A 27,755-nucleotide genomic window follows, 5' to 3' on the forward strand; every position below is an offset into this window, starting at 1 on the left:
TAATGCCTGGTTAGTTTTCTTGAGGGATGGAGCTGTATAACAGCCATGTCTCTACTGCTGGCAGCTTGGGCATTTGGTGGCAGCAGTAGCTAGGTCAGCCTTGGTGGGCAGGAGCCCATGCATAGCCTCCACCTCTGTCACAGTAAAGACTCCACTCATGTTCCAATTAGAGGGTCAATGACAGAGGTTGACTGACTTTAAATGGTCAAGGTATTGTGTCGATTTGGTTGTTCAGTGCCAGTTCTGTGGCTGATGCTCTGTGGTAGGCAAACAAAAGTTTTCACACATTATGATACTTCCAAAGGCCCATTCACATGCTTCTTCCTCAGTCCTCCTTGTCCCCTATCCTTCAGTGCTTCAGGTCATTTGCTCCAGCTCATGAGTCCATGTGTAGTCTTACCTTGGACTATCTCCTTCCACACAAAGTGGATGACCACATTAACAACCCAGTGCTTTGCCCAATGGGAAGATTTTCCCCCACTGATATCTATCAAAGCCACCCCACAGTGGGGCTTAAAGTAGCATCAGTCCATTTCAAGCTCATACTGACACATCAGGCTGACCCAATAGTGAACGGAGCTTGGTCTTTGTCATCATCTGTGATGACATCATCTGTTATGAACTGTGATCAGTTCATAAGGTACACGCCAAGTGGCCATGGGTGTGAGCTGAAGGAGAGGCCTCAGCACTCAGTGGTGGATGGCATGCAGTGGGTCTAGACCATCTACTCATCAGCTAACTCATGACCACTGGCCCTTCTCATGCCTAACCCAGAATGGACAATTTTCTATAACTTACTGCATCTTATTATAGATTATTGCTGGGCCCACCCAAATTTATGACTCAATGGGTGAGAGAACCCAGCTCACAAGGAATAGCTGTGGCCATACAGTCACTTATGTGACAGCCCCCTGGTCATATACTCTGTCTCTACCATGTCCAAGCAGCAAGCAGGAGCTGCTTTCTGAATGGTATAAATCTGTGCAGCAGATGAAATGGACTTGCTCTAGAACTGTATTGTCCAATATGATAGCCACGGACCATATATGACTATTTAAATTTAAATTAAGTAAAATTAAGTAAAATGATAGGTAGATAGATAGATGATAGATACAATAACAGTAGCCACATTTCAAGTGCTCAATAGCTATATGTGGCTAGTAGCTACCATATCGCACAGAGCAGATACAGAACATTTCAACATCACAGAAAGGTCTATTGCATAGCGCTGTTCTAGAACCCCAGGGTTCTACAAGGTGATTCTCCTTTGGGGCCTGCTATAAACTCCACAGTGTCCTTCCCCACCACAGATGCTTTTAGTCCTACAGGATCTGCCAGGTTGTATGGTCTAGGTGGCAGGGCTGTTTACACCATAGCCTAAACCTGCTGCAGATTCTCCTAGACTCAAAACTGGCAGCTTCCTATGTTTTTCATTACAAGGAATAGAGCAGTATTCTCAAATATGGAATGTATTCTCCAGAAATCAAAGAAGTTTACCAAGTATTGTGCTTCTTTCTTAGCAGTGGGGGATGTGAGAGGCAATGTGTCTTTTATTTTGGATGAGATGTCACAGTATGCCCTAAAACTCTGGATCCCGACAAACTTCACTGAGGGTCCATGAATTTTCATAGGTTTATCACACACCCTCTGGAGCACGTGTCTTATCAAGTACTTGTCACTTCTTGCTTATCTGGTTCAATTACCATGTCATCCATATAATGGATGAAAGTGATGTTCTACAGATGGCCAGATGAGACAGATTCCTTTGGACTTTGGTGACTGAAGGTGGAAGAGTTAATAATACTGACCTGGGGGAAGACCCGAACTAAATCTATACTCTTCTCTGTCTCATGTGAATGCAAACTGCTTCTCAGACTCCTTTCGAAGAGGGATGGGAAATAACACATTTCCTAGATAAATGTCTGCATACCACATGCCAGAGGTTGTGTTAATCTGCTCGCCCCCAAAAATACTACATCCAGCAGAGCAGCTGCAATTGAGGTTACTACTTGGTTTTTTGCAGTAGTTGACGGTCATTCAATGTGAACCATTTAGTTTCTGTAGGGGTCAGACTAGGGAATTAAATGGGGATTTAGCAGGACCACCACCCCTACATTCATTAAGTATTTGAAAGAGTGGCATTAATATTCCCCCCAGGATATAGGGTTTATTTTGATTTACTATCCGGGCTAGGGATAGGGAACTGGGAGGAGAGGTAAGGTTTAAAGACTTCCAATTGGCCTTCTCTTCTATGAGATGTCTTACCCCATAACAATGAACCAATGTCAGAGTTCTGCCAACTGTCAACTCTGTTCCTTTGAATTATACTTTGGGGGATCAAGGAAATAACATCTCTGTGGGCCCACGGACCACGTGGACTCACAGTAAGCCAGTCCTGAGCCAAGACTCCATTCACTGCCCAAGGAGGTCATTGTGACACCACGTCTCCAAGCACCAATGAGAATCAGACTTTGTCCCCAGTGCAAGTTATCCTAGTAAATGTCTGTAAGTCCATTTGGGGGAAGATGCAGAGAATTACTACGGATTAAATGTGGCATGGGGTTGCAGGGTCCTTCTTCATAGGGCTTTGGCCTCCCCTTCAATCAATGGGTCTTGAGTATGAGAACTGGCCTAGATCCCAAAACTAAACAATGGATCTTGTGTCTTGTTGGGGTGCTTGCCCTTAGCTTCCTGGGCATCCATCCTTGGTTTATTCTGATTGTATCCTTGTCGGCTCCCATCTGTCCTGCCTCTAAGAACACTGTTCCCATTCAGCATCTTCATAGCTGTCTGCAGACTGAGACCCCTGGCTGCAACTCTGATTTTGCCACTTATTGTGAGAGTTGTTTGTATCTCTATTCTGACGGTTAGACTGCCACCTAGACTCTAATAGTGCAGATTTTTATCGCCCCCATTACTATCAGGAGCCCAGTTCTACAACATCATCTCCTACTGTCCGCCCGGTCGACAGAGCTTCTGAGCTTCTCAGTGATTCATTATTACTTGAGAAAACTGAGTGTCTTCTGGACTCTCCCACAGAATACTGTCAGGTATTGAATTTTCTGGCCTTAATGGTTAACCCACTATCACATTCCCACTTCTATTAATCTTTTGACCCCTTCCTCCACCATTTGACAGTAAATCTGAACTTTTATTATCATTAATCAACTCAACATCAGTCTTCTACCTACTCCTAATTTCCGTTAGAAACTCAAAAGACAGGATACAAAAATAAAGGCAAATACTTTAGAAAATAAGCTGATAGAATGGGTAGATACAAGTAAAACAAATTGCCTAAGAAAATTTCATTTCTATTTCAACATATATTGCTTGTCCCTATCTCTACAATTTGCGGAAGATGGCTACCTACCTCACAACCATGTAAATTTGATCTAATATAAACAAATTGATAAAGAATCTTTAGGTCCTCAGAGAGCAAATGTCTTGGAAAATTTACCAAATGGGTCCTTTTTATTAAGAAATCGTGTCACTATTTGTTGATGTCACAATGATAATCTAATAGAACTCCAATCTGCCATATAAAGAATAATTACCTTCCAAAGAACAGAGGATTTATAGATATGCAGCTACTATTAGAAACTTGCTGTAGAAACTGCAAAATTGTAGAAAACCACCTTCCACTCTGCAAAAATCAATGAAACAAACGTTTGCTTTTACCCTGGAGCAAAACTGGAATAATTTATTTCCTTGTCTCTATTGGACTTGCTGTTGAAATAGACCCTAATTTCACCCTTGTGGGAGGCCTGCTCCATTCTGGTATTGGGTTAGCTACTGCCCGGCAAATTCCATTTGTAATCTTCGTGGGCTAGCATCTATAGTACCCCTCCAGCCCCAGCCTAAACAGAGAAGATCCAAACTTGTACATGGTTCATTCTGCTCCACAAGCAGAAAAACAGATTCTCATAGGAAGGTGCTGCTTAGGCCTGTAAATTAGATTTTAAAACTCAGTGATTCTTAACTTTTCCTGAAAAGAAAAGCTAGCTAGTGGAAGATGGGTCCAGAAGAGATTTGGGCTAAAAGGCTGGACCCTCTGTGACCAGATTTGAAAAAATTTAGGTATATACATCCATCGTTTAGAGCAAATTTCATGGGAAAAACTAGGCCATTTGGAGATCTAACCTCCTTTCTGTAGGCAGGGGAATGAACTGTGTATCTAGATTAACATACTCTCCCCACCAAAATGTAGAATCATCTCTTTTAGTGTCCATCTAGCTTTCAGGTTAAAAACAAAAGCTGACATGGGCTTCCCTGGTGGCGCAGTGGTTGAGAGCCCGCCTGCCGATGCAGGGGACGCGGGTTCGTGCCCCGGTCCGGGAGGATCCCACATGCCATAGAGCAGCTGGGCCCGTGAGCCATGGCCGCTGAGCCTGCGCGTCCGGAGCCTGTGCTCCGCAACGGGAGAGGCCACAACAGTGAGAGGCCCGCGTACTGCAAAAAAAAAAAAAAAAAGCTGACAAAAATGTGAGTTCTGCCTGTTGCTGATCAGTCATCAAAGCCAGACTCCAGCTGTCATATGTGAACAGAAAGACACTGGTTTGGTCTCATAAAATGTATTCTGGAATCATTTTGGCTTGGTTTTGGCAGGGAATGTTGTGGGAGCTGGACCAGACTTGGTAGAAGCACTGATAACTTCCCGTCAGGTTCTCAATGTGGGTTAAGAAAAGGAACTAGTAAAGAGATGGAAGGAACCCTTTGTTAATACATAGAATAAAATAGATTTTTTTTTTAACTACCATACTGTTGGACTCAGTGGAAATATGAACATTATACAGGCAACCTTTCAAAGGATTGTCTGTTTCCCAAATTACTTTTCTCTCCCTTTAAGCTTCAAGAAAATAACATTCCTATTCCTGGCAAAGTTCAAGTGAATTCTATTTGGGGTTAGTTTGCACACTTAAATTGCTTCAGGGTTTCTACGATTGGAATTTTGCTTCCTCAGTAGCACCGCAATAAAATCCCTATCTCCTTAAAATAGTAATCATCAGAGAACCAGGACCTTACCATCCAGCCAACACAATGTGGGGACTGTAAGAAGTACCTTAGCCTTCTTATACCACTCTCATTAACAAGATAATCTGGCATCTTTTGAGGCCTAGGAAAAAAAAGACATCAGTAGGTTACCTCTATCTCCTGAGCTGAGGCATCCCAGGGGGTCTTTGGAGAGGACTTAATCACCGTGGCCCTCAGCTCCACATGTATCCTGATGACATTCAGATTTATCTTTTCCCTCCCTTAAGACATGAGTGATGAAGATGAAAAATGAACAGTCCTTGCCAAATGCACAGTCCTTAAGAGTTCTCAGAAAGTAAATGCTATGTTTCCAAAATAAGAACTACCTCTGATAAAGGAAGATAAACTTGCTGCTTCCCTCCAGTTCCCCTCATTCTCACTCTGCACACTCTCTCTTTGCTCTTTCAATCATTTCATGTGTCAGTATTTGGACACAGTGCCTGTAGATGGGAGACATTAAAAGGATTGCTTTGATGTCACCAAAGGGCAGTAAGCTGCCTGCCAAAAAGAACGGTTGATTTCCAGGCCTAACCACCTGACTGAGTAATGTAAAGGCAGGAAAGAAAATAACCAATTGTGTAAAGTGGGGGTGATTTTAGCTGCAAGTAACAGAAAACACAACTGAAAGTAACTGAAAGAAACAGCTGTAATCTGTTCTCGGAATTAACTGACTGCTGATATAAGATCAGCTGCTCGATGCTGTTTGGGCTTGGGTCTCTAAGAGCTCCTTGACCTTTCACTCAGTTTCAAGATGACTGTTGCAACCTCAGGTATCATGTCCATATTCAGAAAAGGAAGATGAGAAGTCAGTACCAATAGACTTGTAAACTTTCCCAGAAAGTTCTCATTGGCCAAAACTGTGTAAAACAGGCCCATCCTAGCTGCAAGGACACTGCACAAGTATTTCACTTTCCTGGCCTCTGTAATGGAAGGTGACAAAAGGACCATTTTGCCAACCAATCAACAGTTTGCCACATCCCTGAAGATATTTTCCTCAACAGTTCAGCCATAAGAAGAGTGCCATATGGTTTATCTTTCAGGATGTTTCTGAGTAAAAGAGGAGACTGTTAATAATTGTGACAAGGAAACAGGAGCTAAAGGGACTGTCCTGGGGAAACTGGAATATGTGGCCACCCCCATCACAGACAAAATGTTCTGAGAAAGTAACCCCTCTTCCTTCAACGATTTGACCAGGGAATAGAGAACCTGCTTCCCAGGTGAGTACAGTCTCTCAGGCTGGACCCAGGGTCTCCATGCCCTTTCCTGTTTATGCCTCCTCCTGCCCCCAGTTTTGAAGAAGGCCAGAACACTTTCCTATGGAGGCTACATTAAGATCATTTGGCAAATAATGCTCAGAGGCACTTTCTTCTCCTACCTCTGTGCAGATGAAGGCTTTTTAGACATTTTGTCCCTACCTGCCACCCTGACCGTGGGAAAGAAGATGACATTGCTCTGTAAGGCAAAGAGATTCTCAGAAATCAGATGGTTTTTTCCATTTACAGTGGGTGGCGGTGGTGTCCCCACACCCCCGACCCCAACTGATTTCATAGTGTGTTTCCAAACCGAGGTAAACAAAATGTTTACCAATGGTAGACATGGAAACCTCTCAGAGTATTTGACTTTTCCATCCTGGGCTTACACTTTTATTCATTCAAAAGGACAGAAAAATAATCTGGAAGTGAAATTTGTACCTGGCACTCTGACTACAAGGTACAAAAGATTATTTCTACTCTTACGAGTTAGAAATAGTTTCTGATGCCAAGGTGAGTCCTAGAATACTAACAAATGGGAATTCTAGTTATTTTTATGTCTTATCTTTCCAACTTAAGATTTTTCCTTTCTTCCTTCTACTTCTGGCTTTCCAAACTTTCTACTCTAAGCAAAATGCAACGTTACTTTTATTTTCTATATGCCTTTTCCTGATTTTTGAAGGGACACACACTCGCTGGGAAAAAATCAAATATCACAGAAATTAAAGAGGAAAAAGTGAAAGTTCTCTGTAATCATAAACCACCACCTTTGCCAACTCTTAGAGAAAACCACTGTTAACATTTTATGTGTGTGTATCTTCTTATTCTATGCATTAACATATATATGTATAAATAATTACTGAGCATACACACAAAACTTTTTTCACTTAAGTGTCTACTAGTATATTCTATATCATTCTCTTTAATGATTGTATTGTGTGCCATCACTTCTAATGGTGTGAGAAATACTTAAGATATGGAGGCCATTGTGGATTGTCGCAGTTCCTTGGATGGAAAAGAATTGGAGAATTTTATATAACTATACTGAAAAAAGTATTAGGAAACAACACTTTACTATAGAGCAAAGTATACAAATAGGCTGCAATATTCTCACATAAAATATTATTGTGAAATAAGACTTCTCCAAAAATATCTTCTATTTTCAGAGTGAGGGTAGAGATAACTTTGCATGAATGTCACACTCCATGGTTTGGGGATCTAAAAATAAACTTAATTGATTCTTTTATTAGAATGGATATCACTTGAAGGATCTTTTGTCTTTAAAAACAAACCCCGAAAATGACCATTTCCATGGTCTAGATTCAATCACATACATTATGTCATTCTTTTATATAGAATGTTAACATTCTCCACATATTTGACATTTTTCTCTATGAATACATTGCTGTGATGGCATTTTCCCATATGTGTTATTTTAAAGCCTTCTTTTTTCACCAACATTGTGAATTTAACAAGCACGTGCTAATTAACGAGCTTAAGTTAATCTTCCTTCCTCTCCAAATCTTAAGTATCCATCCAGATTTTTACAGTTCATTCTTAGGCTTTAAGACCTCCTAGAATTTAGAGAATGTTTTCCTTCACTGCGCTGTGACTATTTACCTACTTATTCTAATCATTTACTTCTTCTAGTAATTCATCTATAACACAAAGATCACATATTCTGTTAATTCTACGCTCTTTTCTTCTAATTCCCCAAAGCATACACTGAATGAATCTGAAATATATGTATCTGTGTGAGGTTGACTCTGTTTCTCTCACTGGGGAACAATCTTTCTCCTGAGTTTATGATGCCATATACCCTGGAACACTTGACATGATAGTTACTTAAAATTACACAGTAGAGTTTAGGGAAGATCAAAACAGAAAATACTCAAGGAAGTCTACTTAGGCTCTTAGCATCTCTTTTAACTTTTCAATAATGTGCTTTTGAAAAAAAAAGTGTTTGCTTTTTAATACCTTCACTCTTGTCACCCAATCTCCAGTAATTGAAAGTGTGATGCAAACACAAAAGCTTAAGGGTCAGTGTGCTAAAACCTATACCTACCCTCTAGGGCAGCAGTTCTCAATGTGTGGTCCACAGAGCATCAAGGTCCCCAGGAGACTTTCAGGGACTTTGTGAAACACTTACAGGGGATCCACAGGGTCAAAGCTGTTTTCATAATAAAACCAAGATCTTGGGACTTCCCTGGTGGCGCAGTGGTTAAGAATCTGCCCACCAATGCAGGGGACACGGGTTCAAGCCCTGGTCCAGGAAGATCCCACATGCCATGGAGGAACTAAGCCCGTGTACCACAACTACTGAGCCTGCGCTCTAGAGCCGGTGAGCCACAACTACTGAGCCCATGCGCCACAACTACTGAAGCCCGTGTGCCTAGAGCCCATGCTCCACAACAAGAGAAGCCACCGCCATGAGAAGCCTGTGCACCACAACGAAGAGTAGTCCCCGCTCACCACAACTAGAGAAAGCCCGCGCGCAGCAACGAAGACCCAACACAGCCAAAAATAAATAAATAAATAATTTTATTAAAAACAAACTAAGGCATTATTTGCCTTTTTGTTTGTGTTGACATTTGCACTGAGGGTATAAAAGCAATGGTGGATAACAATGTTGGTGCCTTACAATAAACCAAGGCAGTGAGTGGTGTTAAACGGTACCAATGTCCATTGTACTCTTTATCAAAATGCATTTGCAAAAAAAAAAAAAAAAAGCCAATTCCACTTAAGAATGTCCTTGATGAAGCAATGCTCTTAATCTTATTAAATCTCAACCCGTGAGTACAATCTTTAATACTCTACATGCCAAAATGGGAAGTACCCATAAAGCTCTTCTGCTGCATATCCACTGCAATGGTAGTCTTGAGGAAAAGCACTTTTGCAATTAAGTTGCAACTGAAACCAGCTACTTCTTTCTGAAATATCACATGTACTAGAAAGAATGACTGACAGATAAACAATGGTTATTTAGACTTGAGTAATTTGCAAAACTTTTTCTCAAAAATGAATGAAGTAAGCCTGTTGCTTTGAGGAAAATGGACTGCATTTGTTCCTAATGATAAAACTGTAGCTTTCCAGCAAAAATTGGAATTGTGGAAAATGTGTCCATCATAATGACCTTGACCTTAAAGACTTTTCTGATGAGGTCAGTGTTGATATTCATGAATGTGACTTTTTCATATTTTATAATGAAATGTACATTTTGAAGATCCAAATAACTCAGTAAATCAATATTTTCAACAAATGACCAAGACATAATGTTACAAAATCATGTATGGGTAAAAGGTCTATTCAAAGTGTAATATAGACTAATGGATTTTAATATAGCAGAGTATTAAAAGTCCATTGATATGGTTTTAGAGTCCATTTTGCAATTAATCTTTAAGAAATTCTCACTTGTCAAATTTTGAAATAGTGTCAAAGCAGAATATCCACAGCTATCTGAAATGACTATTAAAATTCTCCTTTTTTTCTGCCTCCAGGTTGTGTACAGCTGGATTTTCTCCATATACTTCAATCAAAAGAACATATGGCAACAGATTGAATATATATGTGACAATCCAGTTGTCTCCTATTAAGTCAAACATCTAGAAGATTTGCAAAAATAAAATGATGGGGCTCTACTCGCTATTTTATTTTCCTGGAAAGTATAGTTTTTTTTACCATAAAGTAAATGTTATTTATATTAGCAGATAGTGCACTTATTATTTTTAAATATAGTAATAAGAAAATATTTTTCAATTATCAGTTTTAATTTAATACAGTAAGTATTGATAGATATAACCCATGTAAACAGAAACTCCTCAATCTTTTCTTTTAAAATAAATTTATTTATTTATTTGTTTTTATTTTTTGCTGTGTTGGGTCTTTGTTGCTGCACGCAGGCTTTCTCTAGTTGCAGTGAGCAGGGGCTACTCTTCGTTGCAGTGCACGGGCTTCTCATTGCAGTGGCTTCTTTTATTGCAGAGCATGGGCTCTAGGCGTGCGGGCTTCAGTAGTTGTGGCACACAGGCTCAGTAGTTGTAGCTCGCGGGGTCTAGAGCGCAGTCTCAGTAGTTGTGGCACGTGGGCTTCGTTGCTCCATGGCATGTGGGATCTTCCCGGACCAGGGATCTAACCTGTGTCCCCTGCATTGGTGGGCGGATTCTTAACCACTGTGTCACTAGGGAAGCCCCCTCAATCATTTTTAAGAGCAAAAAGTCCTGATCAAAAATACTGAGTTCCCAGGGAAAACTCCATAAAAGAAAAAAAAAAGTGAGCAATTTCATTGACCAATGCAGAAACTAAAAGACAGAAATCGAATCAATTTTTACTATATCTCTATAATACTTAATCTAGATTAGGTTCTTTCGGTTTCAAACAACCATCTCAAGGAAAGACCACATCAGCATGACTACCAGCCATTTCAGTTCCAACAACCATCATCAACTAAAAACATCCCTGTGGATTCACTGGTTCAAATATCTGAGAGATCAAGACCATTTGTCTCAGCTGACAATTATCGTTTCTGTGAAGATTCCTCCATCTAAAATCCTGAAATGGGTCACTAGTCAGCCTATGGATACCCAGAGTGGTTCCATCAGTGACCACTCTGGAAGAAAGAGCCTCCTGACACTGCTTTGGAGAGCAGAGAACTTTGAGTGAGGCCAGTTAAAGCCAGAAAGAAACAGCAAGTGTAACGGGAAAATGGACTGACATGTCCAATAACTCTATTCCATAGCCTAACGCACCAGAGACATGACAAGTTATTGTGACATCAACCAGCCTCACAGAATTAATCCTATGACTGAGAATAGAATCTGAGTCTCCACTTGCATTCCAGAACCCTTGCAGTTAACTCACGTTTTGACATCTTTCTCAGTGTTTGATGCGTGAGAGGTCATCCCTCTATGACGACTTCCCACCCCAGCATCCACCAGCCCCGCCATATGCTGACCCTAAACCAATCACCTTCATCTGCTTTGAATTACACTACTCCTCATAGTTCTGTAGAAATAAGCCAGTCATTTGCATCCTCTCTCTGCCATAACTAGGAGGAGAATAAAGAAATACAGGGAATCTCAATTCACCAAAACTGGAAGATGCTGAGGTTGTACAGAATCTTCCTTGCAGCTCCTTTCTTTCAGAAGCCTTTTGATCTGCACTCTACTTCTCCCTCCTTGTCTGCTGTCTTCTTACAAATAACCTGGACTTTCCATCAGAGATGTTGAAGAGAAGACACATGGATCTACTGATAAATCAATACTGGCTTTGTTGTACAGCAGAAACTAACACACCATTTGTAAAGCAATTATACTCCAATAAAGATGTTTTAAAAAATAAAAATCAATATTGGCAAAAAAAAAAATGTGTTGGTTAGCAAGACTGTTTCCCTTTTTCTGGAAAAAAAATCTTATTGTTTCCAAGAGCTTTAGAGGCACAATTGACTGTCAGGCACAGAGAAAGCTACAGTATTGGCTTTGTTGTACAGCAGAAACTAACACACCATTGTAAAGCAATTATACTCCAATAAAGATGTTTTAAAAAATAAAAATCAATATTGGCAAAAAAAAAAATGTGTTGGTTAGCAAGACTGTTTCCCTTTTTCTGGAAAAAAAATCTTATTGTTTCCAAGAGCTTTAGAGGCACAATTGACTGTCAGGCACAGAGAAAGCTACAGTCAAAGCAAAACTTTTCAACCATTCTGTAACTGACATGTCACAGTGGTAGGGAAGAGAGTACTGGAGTCTTTGACCTTTAAGGGTCTCCTTCCCTTTCATTCACTCCTTTCTGGAAACATAAAATTGTTTCAATTTGATGCTAAGGCTTACCAAGGCACAAGCAGAAAAAATAAAATAAAGGTCTTTTGAGGACTTAAAAAAATGACACCAAAGCTTTCCAATTGCACTTCAGAGTAACCCGTTAACCCTGTTGCAACAAGTCCCTCGTTCTTCCTTCTCTCTCTGTATCATACTCCTCTGTGTCAAGTGTACATCCGTCCTCAGCTTTTGCAGGATTGCCCAGGTGAAGGGCATCTTGTCCCCTGATCAGCATGTAGCCCACTGCCTGGCATGTGGTAGATACATTCTTACAAATAACCTGGACTTTCCATCAGAGATGTTGAAGAGAAGACACATGGATCTACTGATAAATCAATATTGGCTTTGTTGTACAGCAGAAACTAACACACCATTGTAAAGCAATTATACTCCAATAAAGATGTTTTAAAAAACAAAAATCAATATTGGCAAAAAAAAATGTGTTGGTTAGCAAGACTGTTTCCCTTTTTCTGGAAAAAAAAATCTTATTGTTTCCAAGAGCTTTAGAGGCACAATTGACTGTCAGGCACAGAGAAAGCTACAGTCAAAGCAAAACTTTTCAACCATTCTGTAACTGACATGTCACAGTGGTAGGGAAGAGAGTACTGGAGTCTTTGACCTTTAAGGGTCTCCTTCCCTTTCATTCACTCCTTTCTGGAAACATAAAATTGTTTCAATTTGATGCTAAGGCTTACCAAGGCACAAGCAGAAAAAATAAAATAAAGGTCTTTTGAGGACTTAAAAAAATGACACCAAAGCTTTCCAATTGCACTTCAGAGTAACCCGTTAACCCTGTTGCAACAAGTCCCTCGTTCTTCCTTCTCTCTCTGTATCATACTCCTCTGTGTCAAGTGTACATCCGTCCTCAGCTTTTGCAGGATTGCCCAGGTGAAGGGCATCTTGTCCCCTGATCAGCATGTAGCCCACTGCCTGGCATGTGGTAGATACAATGCCTGTGTGCAGAAGTTAAGGATTCAATGTATCACTCATTCTGATTAACCCAGATCTCACTTTCACAAAAGAAACATTGAAGCTGCAAGTGAGACAAAATTATAAAGAAGAGAAGGTGAAGGCTTACTCAGGAAGTTTTGTGTGTGTGTGTTTGTGTAAACCAGTCTCAAAAATGACATAAAACTATTAATTTTTTTTTTTGGCGGTACGCGGGCCTCTCACCGTTGTGGCCTCTCCCGTTGCGGAGCACAGGCTCCGGATGCACAGGCTCCGGACGCACAGGCTCAGCGGCCATGGCTCACGGGCCCAGCCGCTCCGCAGCATGTGGGATCTTCCCGGACCGGGGCACGAACCCGCGTCCCCTGCATCGGCAGGCAGACTCTCAACCACTGCGCCACCAGGGAAGCCCAAAACTATTAATTTTTAATTAAAAAAAATTAATCAGCATTGCTCCTTGAGCAGGCTACATTTTTGCAGATATCCTATTCCCTCAGCTAGAACATCAACTTCTCTAAGGCAAGAACTGTTTCAAAGCACATAAAAACCACAGGTCCCAGATTCTCTAGGGTTGTCCAAATTTCATATAACCACATTTCTTTTTCTGTAAAGTCAATATACTTAATACATAACCAAGTGTTATTTAATTTTTATCTTTCCTGGACTTTCAGTTTAACCGAGAAAAAATTTTAAAGTATCCTTCAGATTGTTCATCTATCCCTTTATACCCTTTTTCTCTTCCAGAGTAACTACCACAGAGACCTGCATAAAAAAGAAGTTCACTATGTTGTTTATTGATTACTTAATTAATCACTTAACCAATTAGTGGATGAGTTTGTAATAAAGTGACTTCCCTAAAAACCCTTTCTTGTCATGGGAAACATAGAAATTCAAATTTTCTTTCATTTTAAAATATCTTTAAGGAAGATAATACTGTGAAGACTATTCAAGATAACACAGTAAAAATTATCAGAGCCAAGAAGAAAAGCTCTGAACTGAGAACTTGAAAGAATTTATGTGCCATCCTATCCACCTGCCATAAAAAAAAAAAAACCCTTAGAACTATTTTCCTATACCTAATAAAAAGTTTATTCCCCAAGGGCCCAAAGTGGAAGGAAGTGGAACAAAAGGTGATTATAAAATTTTGGCCGAAGGATTCTTACCATTTTTTGCAAAATGATAGCAGAGAAGAAGGAAGGAGGGAGGGAGGGAAAATATGGGAGACTTATGCTCTAAAATGGTATTTAATATTCCTCCATGCAATAATTCCCAAATTTCCACCAAAATACCTATGAAGACACAGAAAATGATAAAATTTCTGAATATAAAATAATGAGGCTGACAATCAATCTATTGCCAACTACGGGAGGAATTTTCACTGTCTAGGAAGGTGATGGTGTTAAAGCTGACCCTGCAGCCTCCATGGCTCCCTTGCTGGTCAGTGGAAGCCACTCTAAGAGCTGCACTGTCCAACACTGTAGCCATTAGTTACATGTGATATTTAAATTTAAAGTTACTAAAATTAAATGAAATTTAAAATCAAATTCCTTAGTATTCGATAGCCACAGTGGCTGGTGGCTGCCATACTGAACAGCTCAGCTATAGAGCATCCCCATCATCACCTAAGGTGTATTGGTCAGGTATACTTTTAATCCATAATCTGGCTGGGCTCTGCCTCTTTAACGCGATCACTTCCTTTTATCAACTCACTAGGCAAAACTTTTTCTTGGATCTCATTCTTGGTCTCCACTGATTCCCTGGAACCAGACACGTCAGATCTTCCCCCAGCTCCTTGATCTGCCCCTTTGTAGGAAACTGGCTCCGATTTCCCTGTGTTCATGTCCTGCCCATTCCCACACAGAGCCCAGAATGTCCCTGCCGCCGCCATCTGCCCATTACCTCCTGCATGGAGGATGGTCAGACAACAGTTCATAGAGGACTTGGAGTTTGAGACTTCCACTGGATCCTGCCTCAGTGGCCTGCTCTGCCCAAGTACCTGCCCCTGTACTGTCAAGAAACACGTCCTTAAAACTTTGAGGTGGAGTTTCCCATCCACACCGGAAGAATGCAATCCTAGAGCAGAAGCTCCCAGAAACTTGCTATTAAGAGTGAAAATTAGAGGGGGACATCCTCAATGGTTAAGACTCTGTGCTTCCACTGCAGGGGGCACAGATTCGATCCCTGGTTGGGGAACTGAGATCCCACATGCTGCGTGGTGCAGCAAAAAAAAAAAAAAAGTGGACCTCTAGAACCCCGTAAGCTAATAATGGGTATTAAAAACTCTGAGGGAAAAACGTCTGAGAAAAAAATACAAAGTATATAGATGCAAAGGACTCATCAGATATTAAGAAAAATTAATGAGAAAAAGCCCCACATCCAGATATTTCATAATTATTGGTTAACAGGAAGAAATAGGTCAAGGATCCAGATTTTTAGAAAAAAGGTTATCTGAAAAGAAATAAAAATCAAATTGGCCTCAGACTTTTATGAAATAAATACCAGATTTCAACAGAGCCATGTCAACATAATTTTGGCAGGAAAATGTTTTAATCTAAGAAATTTTTCCCTACATTATTATTCATGGGTAAAATTTTAAAATAAGTTTAAATAATTAATGGTTAATAAATCTTGTTTGGAAATGAACACTGTCAATAATGTATATATTTGTTTATAGATACAGTATAAATATACACATTGTATTTTATATAAACACCCAATATATTATATGTATTTATACATTTTATTTATTATATCAAAAATGTAAAGAAAACAGTGATAAAAATAAACTAGACCAAATCTTATGTTATAAAAATAAATTCTGCCTTTGGCTCGAGAAAATAAAAGTAGTATAATCTTGTCTGAGTCTCAAAACTGCCTATGTTACTGTTTTTACATAAGTTTAAATAATTAATGGTTATAAATCTTGTTTGGAAATGAACATTGTCAATAATGTATATATTTGTTTATAGATACAGTGTAAATATACACATTGTATTTTATATAAACACCCAATATATTATATGTATTTATACATTTTATTTATTATATCAAAAATGTAAAGAAAACAGTGATAAAAATAAACTAGACCAAATCTTATGTTATAAAAATAAATTCTGCCTTTGGCTCGAGAAAATAAAAGTAGTATAATCTTGTCTGAGTCTCAAAAGATAACATTTTATAGTTTATTGACAAATTTAAAAATACACAGCAGAGAATCCTTTTTAAAATTTAAATGGGTTGTTATGTAAATACAAGTCACAAATCAAAAATAAAGCAGTACTACCTTAATATTTAAAGGGGCAAAGAAAATTAAGAAAAAAAATTCAGTCTCATTCCAAACCAAGGAAACATACATTTTTAAATACTATTTTTCATTTATCAAATCGCCAATTTAAAAATAATAATTACCCTTCCATGTGAGGGTGTGGCTTGCTCATAAATTGTATCTAATAGATATGCACTGGTACAACTTTTCTGGAAAGCAATTTGGAAATTCATATTAAGAATCTTAAAATGTTCATACACTTTGACTGATAATTCAATTCTACCTCTCGGATTCTATTCTACGGAAATGATCTCAAATACTGACAAAGACTGAATCTCAGAGATGTAAACCCCAAACAAAAAAGAGAAAAAAGAAAAGAAACATTTCTAACAGAAAAAGAGAATAATTAATACAATACAGCACATCCATAAATGAAATACTGTGTTTCACATCTATTAAAAATGTAGTTTTTCAATAATTTAAAAAGAAATGAGAAATTTCTCACCATACGATGTAAGTAAAAAACAAGCAGGATATAAAAAGCAGGATACATACAAAATATGTATACATTTTAAAAATATTATAATGGTTATCTCTAGAAATGAATTTTATAGTTGATTTGATTTTAAACATTTCTGTATTGCTCATATGTTCTACAATGTGTCCATACTGCTTTTAAAATCAGGAAAAATGTAAATACTTTTTACCTGATGTAAAACTAAAATTATGGATTCAGCATCCAAATGGCTGCAGCCTGACTGCATCCATGTGAAATTCATTACCCCAACGTGACAGCTAATTTTTCATCAAGCCCACTTGTGAATAAGCCTTCATGACTTCCTCCACTGTGTTCCACACAATTTAGCACTTGATTGTATGCTGTCTTTTGTGCTGTTTGGGGTTCTTTACTATTAATGCGTATGTGTTAGTGTTCTGAATTTGGTAAACATTTACAAAGCACTAGTTCTGTTCCAGGCTCTGTGTTATGCTGCTATGTTAGTTTGTTTTTTATTTAGTTAGCACAACAACTTTAAATATTCTTAATATTAGCCAATTTTTAAAGATGTCAAAACGTTAAGTGACAAACTCAGAGTGGCAGAACTGAAATTTAATCATGGGTCTCCTGTTTCCAGCACTACATGGTTGTTCCACTAAATAGCTTTTGCAGTACAAGAGAGTATGTGTTACATCTTTTACTTTTCCTTCTCACCTAAGCTGACCAGAACACTTAGCGCATACTTGTGGGTTATTTAATTTCCTAACAGAGGTTACCAGATGGAAGGAGTGCCACGAACCTCAACTTTCCCATCTGTGGATAACCCTGAGCAGTGCTTATCTAGTTCTGGATCTGTGCTGGTTTGCTTACACACCTGTTCAGAGGTTGATCCTGAACATTTGCCTATGTGCTGAATGCTATGGAAGATGTAGATGTAAGCATGGAAGGATAGAGAAAAGCACAAGTCAGGCGTGACTTTATCAGGGAACCTTACAAGCACGGGGTGTATAAGACTAGGGATACAGTCCTCCAAATTGTCAGCATCCCGAGGAGAGGTTATGTGGAGGGCAGGACATGACATGGGTTGGGCTACAGGAGGGGTGCCCTGTCCCCCCTAAAACCCCACCATCTTTTATAAGACAAGCAAGAAAGCAGCCTTGCAAATGTAGAAGTGATCTGAGCTCACATGCCAGTCATTCGTGGAAATTGCATGTCTGTGCTCAGGTCACCTGGAGGCCTTGAGAGGAGATAAGATTTTGTGCAGCCACACCCGGATGAAGGTAGGAGGTGGGGTCGTTGGTGCCATCTAGAGCTTTGCCAGGCTTTGCCTAACCAAGTCCCTAGCACCACCTAGAGGATAATGTTCTCACTGCAGAAGATGTAAGACCATGTTTTAGGTGATGTGGAATAATTCACTTCTGCTCTTCCACTGTAAAATGAGAAGGTTACACCAGCTAAAAGCCTTCCATGGCCCCCCAGACTAGATTAACTGGGTGCCCCTCCTATGTGCTTCTACACACAAACCCCTATCACAGCTCCATGAGTATCTGTATTTGTCTAACTCTTCTTTCAAGAACACAACTCTTCCTTCAACTTGCTCTATTTTTTTCACCAATGTATCCTCAGCACCCAATGCAGGCAAATAATAGAGAGTCAATAAATATTCATTCATTAGAAATGAACATGTAAATGAATGGATCCCTTCCAGCTCTTATATTCACATGTCAATCAAATACTACGGTGTAACAAAGTTTCTGGGGGCTGTAGGCAGCCTCTGAGGCAATTTAATAAAATAACACTTGGGCAGCTATGTCCCTGATCCTGTTTACCTGCCTGCAACTTCCCTGCCCCTCCAAGTTCTCCTCAACTGAAGGCTCATCCACCCCCAGGGTCTGGAGAAACCAAATTTGAACATGGTATCAAATATACTGGTCTACCTACTTTGCACCCTAAGTCCTTATAGCTTCTGATCATATCCTGTGTCAGCAGCCCCAGGCAGGGGCTGGAGAGAGGTCTTGGTTAGGACTCAGAAGCTGTATGCTAACCAGAACCAAGGTGGGCTCATATCACAGTTGGGTGGGGCAGAGAAGGCTGTCTCTGATCATATAGAGAGTAGAGACCTCAAGTAACAACAGTCACTTCAATAGGGCATGAAATAAAGACAGATGCCAAAACCCAGAGACCAGGGATAAAGCAGATGTCAGCAGGGTCTGGCAGAGAAGCATGGCACTTGTACCAAGGAACTCTCTCCCTACAGACTGTGAGGCTTCTCTATGTGTGTGATGCCAAACTGCAACGGAAAAAAGATAAAGGGAAACTTTTTTGTAGTAAAGAAACAAACAGCCCTGATAAGAAATTTGACTATTAAACTGACTGAAGACCTTTAAGGCTAAGTTTGGTTTTTTTTCTACTAGTAGTAAAAATAAGGGTTCTGGTGACTTTTTCCCACCATCCCCAATTGTAGACAAATGAGGGATACTAGCTTTAGTGCACATCTGAGATACAATGTAAAAAATTGAACTCTGCCATATATCCATGGCCTCCAATTCTCTCTACCTCCTGTACTATTTATTGTTCTCTGTATTAGCTCCAAATATATCCTTCACTTCCAATCAGGAGTGATTTCTATTTCACAACTGTGAATTATTGAGATTGGAAAGATGAGGCCATAAAACTAGTAACAACGAAGACCTTGAATATCAGATTCATCATAAAATTGGAAGTCTTCCCCCTCTCGAAAAGAATTTTGGCATCTTTCTTGTAACTGACATGCCTAATTCAAAGCCATGTTATTATTCCCACTTTTCTCTGCTAAAACGAGGAAAAGTTTTCCTGAAGCATCTTTTCTTACTTTCCTTCTTACTCTGTGCCCTTGTTTTACATGTTTTAGATGCAGTGGTTTAAAGACTGATTATAATTTTGGAAATCTCAAGCATTTTAATAAATTTTAGAGGAAGAAGATTTTCAACAGCTCAGCCCACATTGCTCAAAGCTCGTAACATAGAAACTTATCAACTGGCTTAACCTTAGGCCACAATGTACAACTGCCTTGGCAGGAAACTAGAATTTCCTTTTGACAAGGAATGGATTAAAGTTTCCTTTCTAGGAAGCATGCTCACAATGGCACTCTGTTCAGAGTCAGGCCAGTGCAGGTGTGACCTGGCAGGATTTGGGAGGCATAATAATAGAAGATATTGTTATAATTGGAGTCATTTCATTCAGATTGTACAGGATGAGTTTCTAATCTACTCAAGCAATAAAGGTTGAAGAAACTGCATAAAGTATTCTCAGGAGGCCCTAATTCCTATGAAAAATATTGTACGTTTGAAGCTCATAAGTTATCCCACTGTTAATTTTCTTCATCCTGCTGTCTCAGTTTAGTCCTACCTTGGGGCTTGCACTCCTTCTCAACTAGACCTAATTTTATGCTCTGACAACTCCCCCAGAGACGTACACGTGCATTTCAAGTTGTGCTGCCTAAATGCTTCCCCTGACAAAGCATCAGCTCTTATTCTAACACAAGTTTCCTCCTTTTTGTAGCATTCACCCCTGGGAAAATGTGTGTGAAACAATCTCGGTGAAAGCAAGATAGATGCTTTAGGCTGTGAAGCATCTAAACAAAGATGACAGTGTCTTGAGAATATATGAAGGCGTTAGCAGAGAGCTAGACACTCTGACTCAGGCTAGTCTTGGCTAAGTCTACAGAACAGGAATCAGCAAACTACCGTCCGTGGGCTAAATTTGGTCTGCTGCCTGTTTTTGTAAATAAAGTTTTATTGGAACACAGTTACTCTCATTTGTTTTCATTTTCAGGCTGTCGATGGCTGCTTTTGCAACTACAATGGCAGCGATGAGTAAGTGACCATACTGCAAAGTGACCAGCCCTGCAAAGTCTTAAATATTTAGTATCTGGCCTTTGACAGAAAAAGTTTGCCAACCTCTGATCTAGGATCTGGATAGTGGACACACCACACACTGCCCATACCCCTCCCTCCTGACATCACTAATCAACCAAGGCCTTTTTTCCCACTGAAATTGATGTGACCTCAGAAATCCTTCTCAATACAGGCAGACACCAATATTCACTCCAAGTTGCCACCGTTGGCTTGGAATAAATAATCTGTTAGGATCATGCAGGGCAACAGAAAGGAAATCTCATTCCTCATAAGCTATATAACCTGCAGATTAAATTCAGGTTGTTCTCTAACAGTCCATTCTTTCTAGATTTCTATAAAGTTAGATATACTATCTACATATGTCTGGGTTTATAAACTAGATCACTGGGCCGGTAGAAATCACAAGGGATCATTTAGTTTTCCCCTTCTGTCTTTGAGATTCCCTAGAACTTGGTAACCATACTGAGCCATTTCCAAGAATGGCTAAGAATTTTTCCAATCACTAGGGAAGGAAAAAGTCACCTTCCATAGCAACCTTAGACTGTCTAAGGTTGAATCTCTCTATTTTTTTTTGCTCTTTTTTTTTTTAACTTCAAACCAATTTCATCTTTCTCTGTCATTGTAGAAAGGTCATCATGCTCAATACTCTTCCTCTTAATCAACTGCCCTGCCACAAAGCTTTTTTTTTTTTTTTAAGAATCAGGCTTACACGAAAGTTTTCACACTGGTGCTTCCTAGCCATGAAAAGAGAATATAATTGCATTTTCCCTTAGCCACCCTCCCTTCCCTAAGCATATGCCCAGAAAAGCTACAGGTGAGCAATAATTTGTCACCAGGTCTTAAAATGAAGAATCTTCAGCAGCTACTTTACTCTTCTCTAACTAAATGAGAAAGCACTTAACAAAAGCACTTAAAAGTGCCATGGAATCCCATGATACAGGAAGAATTATTTATCCTCTACTTAAGGACCACATAACGAGATATTATTAATAAATGAAAATTGATCTTCCTTGGAAACTACAAAGCTCAAATCTCTTTCCTACCAATGATAAGGTCTCTTTCTCCCTCCAGCCCACAAAGAGAAGGCAATTTCACTTCAGATGGCCCCAAGACATAAATCAAAGGTTTTATGGCTCTGCTGCTGGGTTCTCTTGTGATGCACTTGGCCGGTATCAAATTATAAGCACTGAATCAGTTAAGTGTGGAAGGTTATTAAAAGGTCCTCACAGTTCCTAGCATATCTGAAGTAATCACTTGGGGATAGATGTTGCTTTGTGAAATTTATTTTCACAAAAGCAATGTTGATGATAGTTATTAGCACAAGTTATTCTTATTTTTTCATATTCTTTATGTCTTTACTCCTTAATTGGCACTTCCAAACTTCAAGCTTCAGAATGCAAGATGTACTCCCAAGGTGTAGGAAACGGCCAATGCTCTGAGACTTTGAGATGTTTAAGCTGAAAGGAAATTAGGACTTTTTTGAAAGTTCCAAAATACCTCTTTCCAAGGCATCTTCGAAACACATTGTCACCGAACAGTCACCCTTCCATTGTTAAGATCTCAACTTGAAAATATTTTTCATTTTCCTTAGGAGGAGGGAAGGGACTTCCCTGTTGGCGCGGTGGTTAAGAATCCACCTGCCAATGCAGGGGACACGGGTTTGATCCTTGGTCCGGGAAGATCTCACATGCCGCAGAGCAACTAAGCCCATGCGCCACAACTACTGAGCCTGCGCTCTAGAGCCCGAGTGCCACAACTACTGAGCCCACATGTCACAACTACTGAAGCTCATGTGCCTAGAGCCCGTGCTGCACACAAGAGAAGCCACCGCAATGAGAAGCCCATGCACCGCAACGAAGAGTAGCCCCTGCTCACTGCAACTAGAGAAAGCCCACACGCAGCAACAAAGACCCAACACAGCCAAAAATAAATTAAAATAAATAATAAAAAAAGAGGAGGGGAACAGAAAAGACAAGAAATCCCTCCACAGCCATGCAAAAATGCTCTTAAAATAGCTGTGCGCCTTGTTACATTTTACCAAATGACCCAAACACTAGACATCCTGCACCTAAAATCCTGCCATGATTACAAGACAGTGGTGTCCTAAGGAGTGCAAAGAGTCGAGCATCGTTAACTTGGGAAATCAGAGACATGAAAGCATGGACACTCAGATCTAACAGTGAACTTGATGGATTGTTCAGCATGAAGGTTAAATGACTTGTTGAAGGTCACAGAAGAGGATTCAAAGCAGCAACCTTATGAGACTATTCTAGGCACTTGTCTTCACTCTCTGGTACTTTCTATAAAGCGTCAATTCTATCTCCAGCTTCTGGTAACTAATGACCACAGCAGCCACCAGCACTGAAGGTGAATTCTACAATGCAGCAAATCGCTCTTCTACATTTGACCAGAGAAGGTAAACTCCTCTGGGCCCTTCTAAATGGCTCTAGATCGTCAGATGAGAAGACATCCTCATTATTTCCAAGCTTTCTTCCTAGAATTGTAAACTACACACTCTTTAAATCTTTAAAAATTGGGCTTTCATGTTTAATCAAAGTTTATTAAAATCTGAGGTGCTTCATCCATTACCTGCTGCAGGCTGTCCACAGATTCTTCTTTTTACATTTTGAACCATTTTTGCCCTATTGTGAAGAGAGGTGCTGATTGGTAAAGTTCCAAAGTTTGTGTTGGCCAGATATACAAGAAACAAATGCATTTTAAGGAAAAATGGCCTGAGGAAAGGAGACAGTGATAGCCGTGGTAGAAAAGGAAACAAGCATTGAAAACTCCTCTCTTTGTCCTGCATCATTTCTCTCTCTCATAACAATCAAATAAAAACAGCAAAAAAAGTCTCCCCCTGCCAACTACAGCCATATTTCTCTGCAAAAATCTTCAAGAGTTGTCTCTCCTTGCTATTTCACTGCCTCTAATTGCTTGCTCCCATTTCTCTTCAACCTACATCTTATGGGCTTTCATCACCCATCACACCAATGGAAGTGCCCTTATTTATGAAGGTTACCAGAACCCCCCACTGTTCAATCCAAAGGCCAGTTCTCGGTCCTCTAGGTACTTGACCTTCTCACCAGTTTTTAACACAACTGAGTTCTCCCACCACCTTAGCGCACGCACTCTCTTCACTTGGCTACCAGACCCCACAGTCCCTTGGGTTCTGTCCCACCACCTTGGCTCCTCCATCTCCATCTTTTGCTAGTGGCCCTTTGTCACCCTGACCTCCCAATCCTGGAGTGCCCCAGGAACTCCATCACCTATCTTCTATCCTTAATCATTCCCTGGGCCCAGACTCCCAACTTTAAATGCAACCACTATATCAAGTCTCACATGGATCTCTCCAGCCCACACTTCTCTCTTCAGTACCATGTAAATTTCCAATGGGCAGCACAAGTTTAAAATATCCAGAATAAAAGTCTTGATCTTCCTCCGTCCCCCAAACTTGCTCTGCCTGCCGTCCACCGTTCCCGTCAAAGGCAACATTCTGGCGCTGGTCAGACCCAAAACCTTGAAGTCGTGCTTGACTTGGATCTTTCTCTTAAATCCTACATCCACGCTGTCAGAAAACACTGTCCACCTTCACTCCTTCCACTGTTAGCCCCGTCAGTAGCATCTCCTTGGCGACACAACAGAATCCTAATTGGTCTCCTTGCTCTCTTGCTCCCTAGTCTGTTCTTACCATAGGCACCCATTTAACTTAGAGCAAAAGCGCATGTTATGGTTGATGGCCAGGAAAGCTCTAATAATCTGCCTTGCACCCACTCTCAACCCTCCCTCCACTCCCTGCCCTTCACTCTCAGGATTCATCTCCTATCACTTCCACCTGTGCTCACTCCACTCCAGACACTCTGGCCTCTTTGCTGTCCCTCAGTGCTCCAAGCACACTCTGCTCCAGGGCCTTTACACAGACCATTCCCTCTGTCTAGAACTCTCTTTCCAGATTATCAGCCTGGCACACTTCCTTGCCGCCTTTAATTTCTGCTCAGATGTCCCCTTTCTTTTTTTTTTTTCCTTTATTGATTAACAATGTTGTGTTACTTTCAGGTGTACAGCAAAGTGATTCGGTTATACATATGCATGTATCTATGCTTTTTCAAATTCTTTTCCTATTTAGGTTATTACAGAATATTGAGCAGAGTTCCCTGTGCTGTACAGTAGGTCTTTGTTGGTTAACCATTTTAAATATAGCAGTGTGTCCATGTCAATCCCAAACTCCATAACTATCCCTCTCCCCAGCCCTTACCCTCCCCCCCGCCCCCCAGTAAACATAAGTTAAGTCAGACGTCTCCTTTCTATGGAGGCCTATCCTGAAAACCGTCTTGAAGATTACAACCACCTCCTGTCAACAATCCAGTGTCCTTTATCTTGCTCTAGTTCTTTTCTCTACAATACACATCAATGACCAATATTCCATTAAATTCACTTATTCATTATGTTTATTGTTCATTGCCAGGCTTCCCCCATCAGAATGCAAGCTCCGTGAAGACACGGATCTTTGTTATTTTTGTTCACTCAGGTATCACAAACACCCAGAGGAGACTTGGCATATAATTGGTGCTCAATAGATGTGTTGAAAACTGAATGAATTATGAACTGGAAGAAGAGCCAGAATATAGAATTTGTGAATGGCAGAAATCACATAGTATAAAATAAAAAGAAAAACCAGCCTATGTCCAAATCTGACTATAAATCATGCATTATGACGTTTTTCTCCTTTTCCAAACATCACCGTGACCTCCTTGCACTGTCCCCTTCAAAATAACTAAACGTTAACAGTGTTCCTCTTGAGCAGGTAAGTGACAACATACACCTTTACTCTCTGGAACTAATGAATCTCTCTGGGAGGGAGAGGATTTCCTCTATTCCAGACCCTTAGAGCAAAGAAGATGAGGCCCTCCAGTGAACCTGAACTCTCTGAGTAAGCAAATACAGAAAGATTATTTCTTCTCATAGCTAAGTCAGAACTGTTTTTTTGCCCTTGACAATAAAATTTAAGTGGCTGCCATGGTATCAGATTTTGTGTCAAAACTTCAAGTGTTGGGGGAACAGTGAACTGATTATTCACATATAGAAAATGACAAATGGTAGCACAAGAAACTAGTTTCCTGGAATAATAATATAACGGGGTGCATGAAAGGCCACAGGCATGAAATCAATACACTAAGCCAAATAATTCTCTTAACCTGAGTCTCTCTTTCTATTGTTAAAAATCAGATAGTTTGAGATGTGCAATTATAAACTTGGTGATTTTTAAACAATGGGAATGGATCAATTTCCTCTTTTTGTCTCCACTGAATGGACAAGCATGACTCATTCAGTTGAGATAAGGGCAAAAATTTGGAAATTGACCCAAATCGTGTCTGAAGCAGCACTTACTCTCAGAAAGGAAGCAAACCCACTTGAGACTTTCAAAATTGCATTTTAGGGACTTCCCTGGTGGTGCAGTCGTTAAGAATCCGCCTGCCAATACAGGGGACACGAGTTCTAGCCCTATTCCGTGAAGAGCCCACATGCCGTGGAGCAACTAAGCCTGTGCGCCACAACTTCTGAGCCCGCAAGCCACAACTACTGAAGCCTGTGCACCTAGAGCCCGTGCTCCACAACAAGAGAAGCCACCGCAATGAGATCCCTGTGCACGGCAACGAGGAGTAGCCCCTGCTCGCCGCAACTAGAGAAAAGCCCGCGTGCAGCAACAAAGACCCAACACACCAAAAAATAAATAAATAATAAATTAATTAATTAAAACTAATTGTATTAACAAAAAATTGCATTTTACTTACCAGCCTGTCGTGCTAAGCAGTGGATGAGAAAGAGGAAGATGGCTGATGAAGAAGACGGGGAGGAGGATGGTGTGCAAGAGTGAAAAAAAATTAACTTATTTATGAAGAGAAAGTTGAAGTCTCCCATTTTTGCTTTTTCCTGAGTTCTAACTATAGGTATAAAATATCTCATGAGATTACCATTTTTCATATGTCTGTATTTACTGTTCTGTTAAATAGGTAGGTCTTTAATAGATAGGTCTTTTGTCCATTTTTCTATCAGACCATTTATCTTTTCTTCCTGAGCCATAATGTCTATGTATTATGGATTTTAACAAATAGTTAAGTGTGCAGGAAATATCATCTTACAATTTATTACTTGTATTATAACCTCTATTAGGTATCTTGATGCACAGAGATTCTCTGTTTTAACACTGTTACTTTTATATAAGTTAGCCTTAATGTTTAGCACTTTTCTCTATTGCTTTTAAAAAATCCTTTCCGACTTTGAGATCATAGGATATTCTCCTGTATTTTCTTCTAAACATTTTAAAGATCTGTCTTTCACATTATGTCTTTGATCTATCTAGGATTGATCTTTGTGTATGTTTGGTGGTATGTATAGAGCCACAATGATTTTCCCTCACGGGTAACTCTCCCAGCACCATTTACTAAACAGTTCATCTTTGCTAAATGATATGCAGTGTCAGCTCTGCTATAAATCAGGTTTCCAAACACACTTAGATCTGTTTCTGGACCTTGTATTCAACTCCATCAGTCTGTTGTATACCCTGTGACAATACCACATGATTTTAATCAGTATAGCTTTATATTAATTCCTACTCTCTGGTAGACAAATCCCACCACCACCACCTGATTTATCCTCATGAGGGGCATTTCGACTATTCTTCACCCTCTGCATCCTCATACACACTTTAGAGTGAGCTTCTGAAATTCCACAGAAATCCCTATTTTGATTTAATTGATTTGAATCCATAGATCAGTTTTGGAAGAACTGACATCTTTATGATATTGACTCTTCCTATCCATGAACATAATATATCTTTCCATTTATTCAGATCTTCTGTAAGTCTTCCAACAACTTGCATATTTTTTGGTAGAAGTCTGATACGACACATTCTTGCTGCTATTGTAAATGGTACCATTAACTTTGACTTTTCTAACTTTTAGTACTTGGTGTAAAAATGCAGCCCACTTTTTAAAATATTGATCTTTGGCTTAGATGAGCTTATATTTCTCAGCCTTCCTTGCAGTTACTGTAGCCATA

This window comes from Neophocaena asiaeorientalis, unplaced genomic scaffold (genome assembly GCF_003031525.2).
Source record: "Neophocaena asiaeorientalis asiaeorientalis breed wild unplaced genomic scaffold, Neophocaena_asiaeorientalis_V1.1 scaffold14, whole genome shotgun sequence".
Lineage (NCBI taxonomy): Eukaryota > Metazoa > Chordata > Mammalia > Artiodactyla > Phocoenidae > Neophocaena > Neophocaena asiaeorientalis.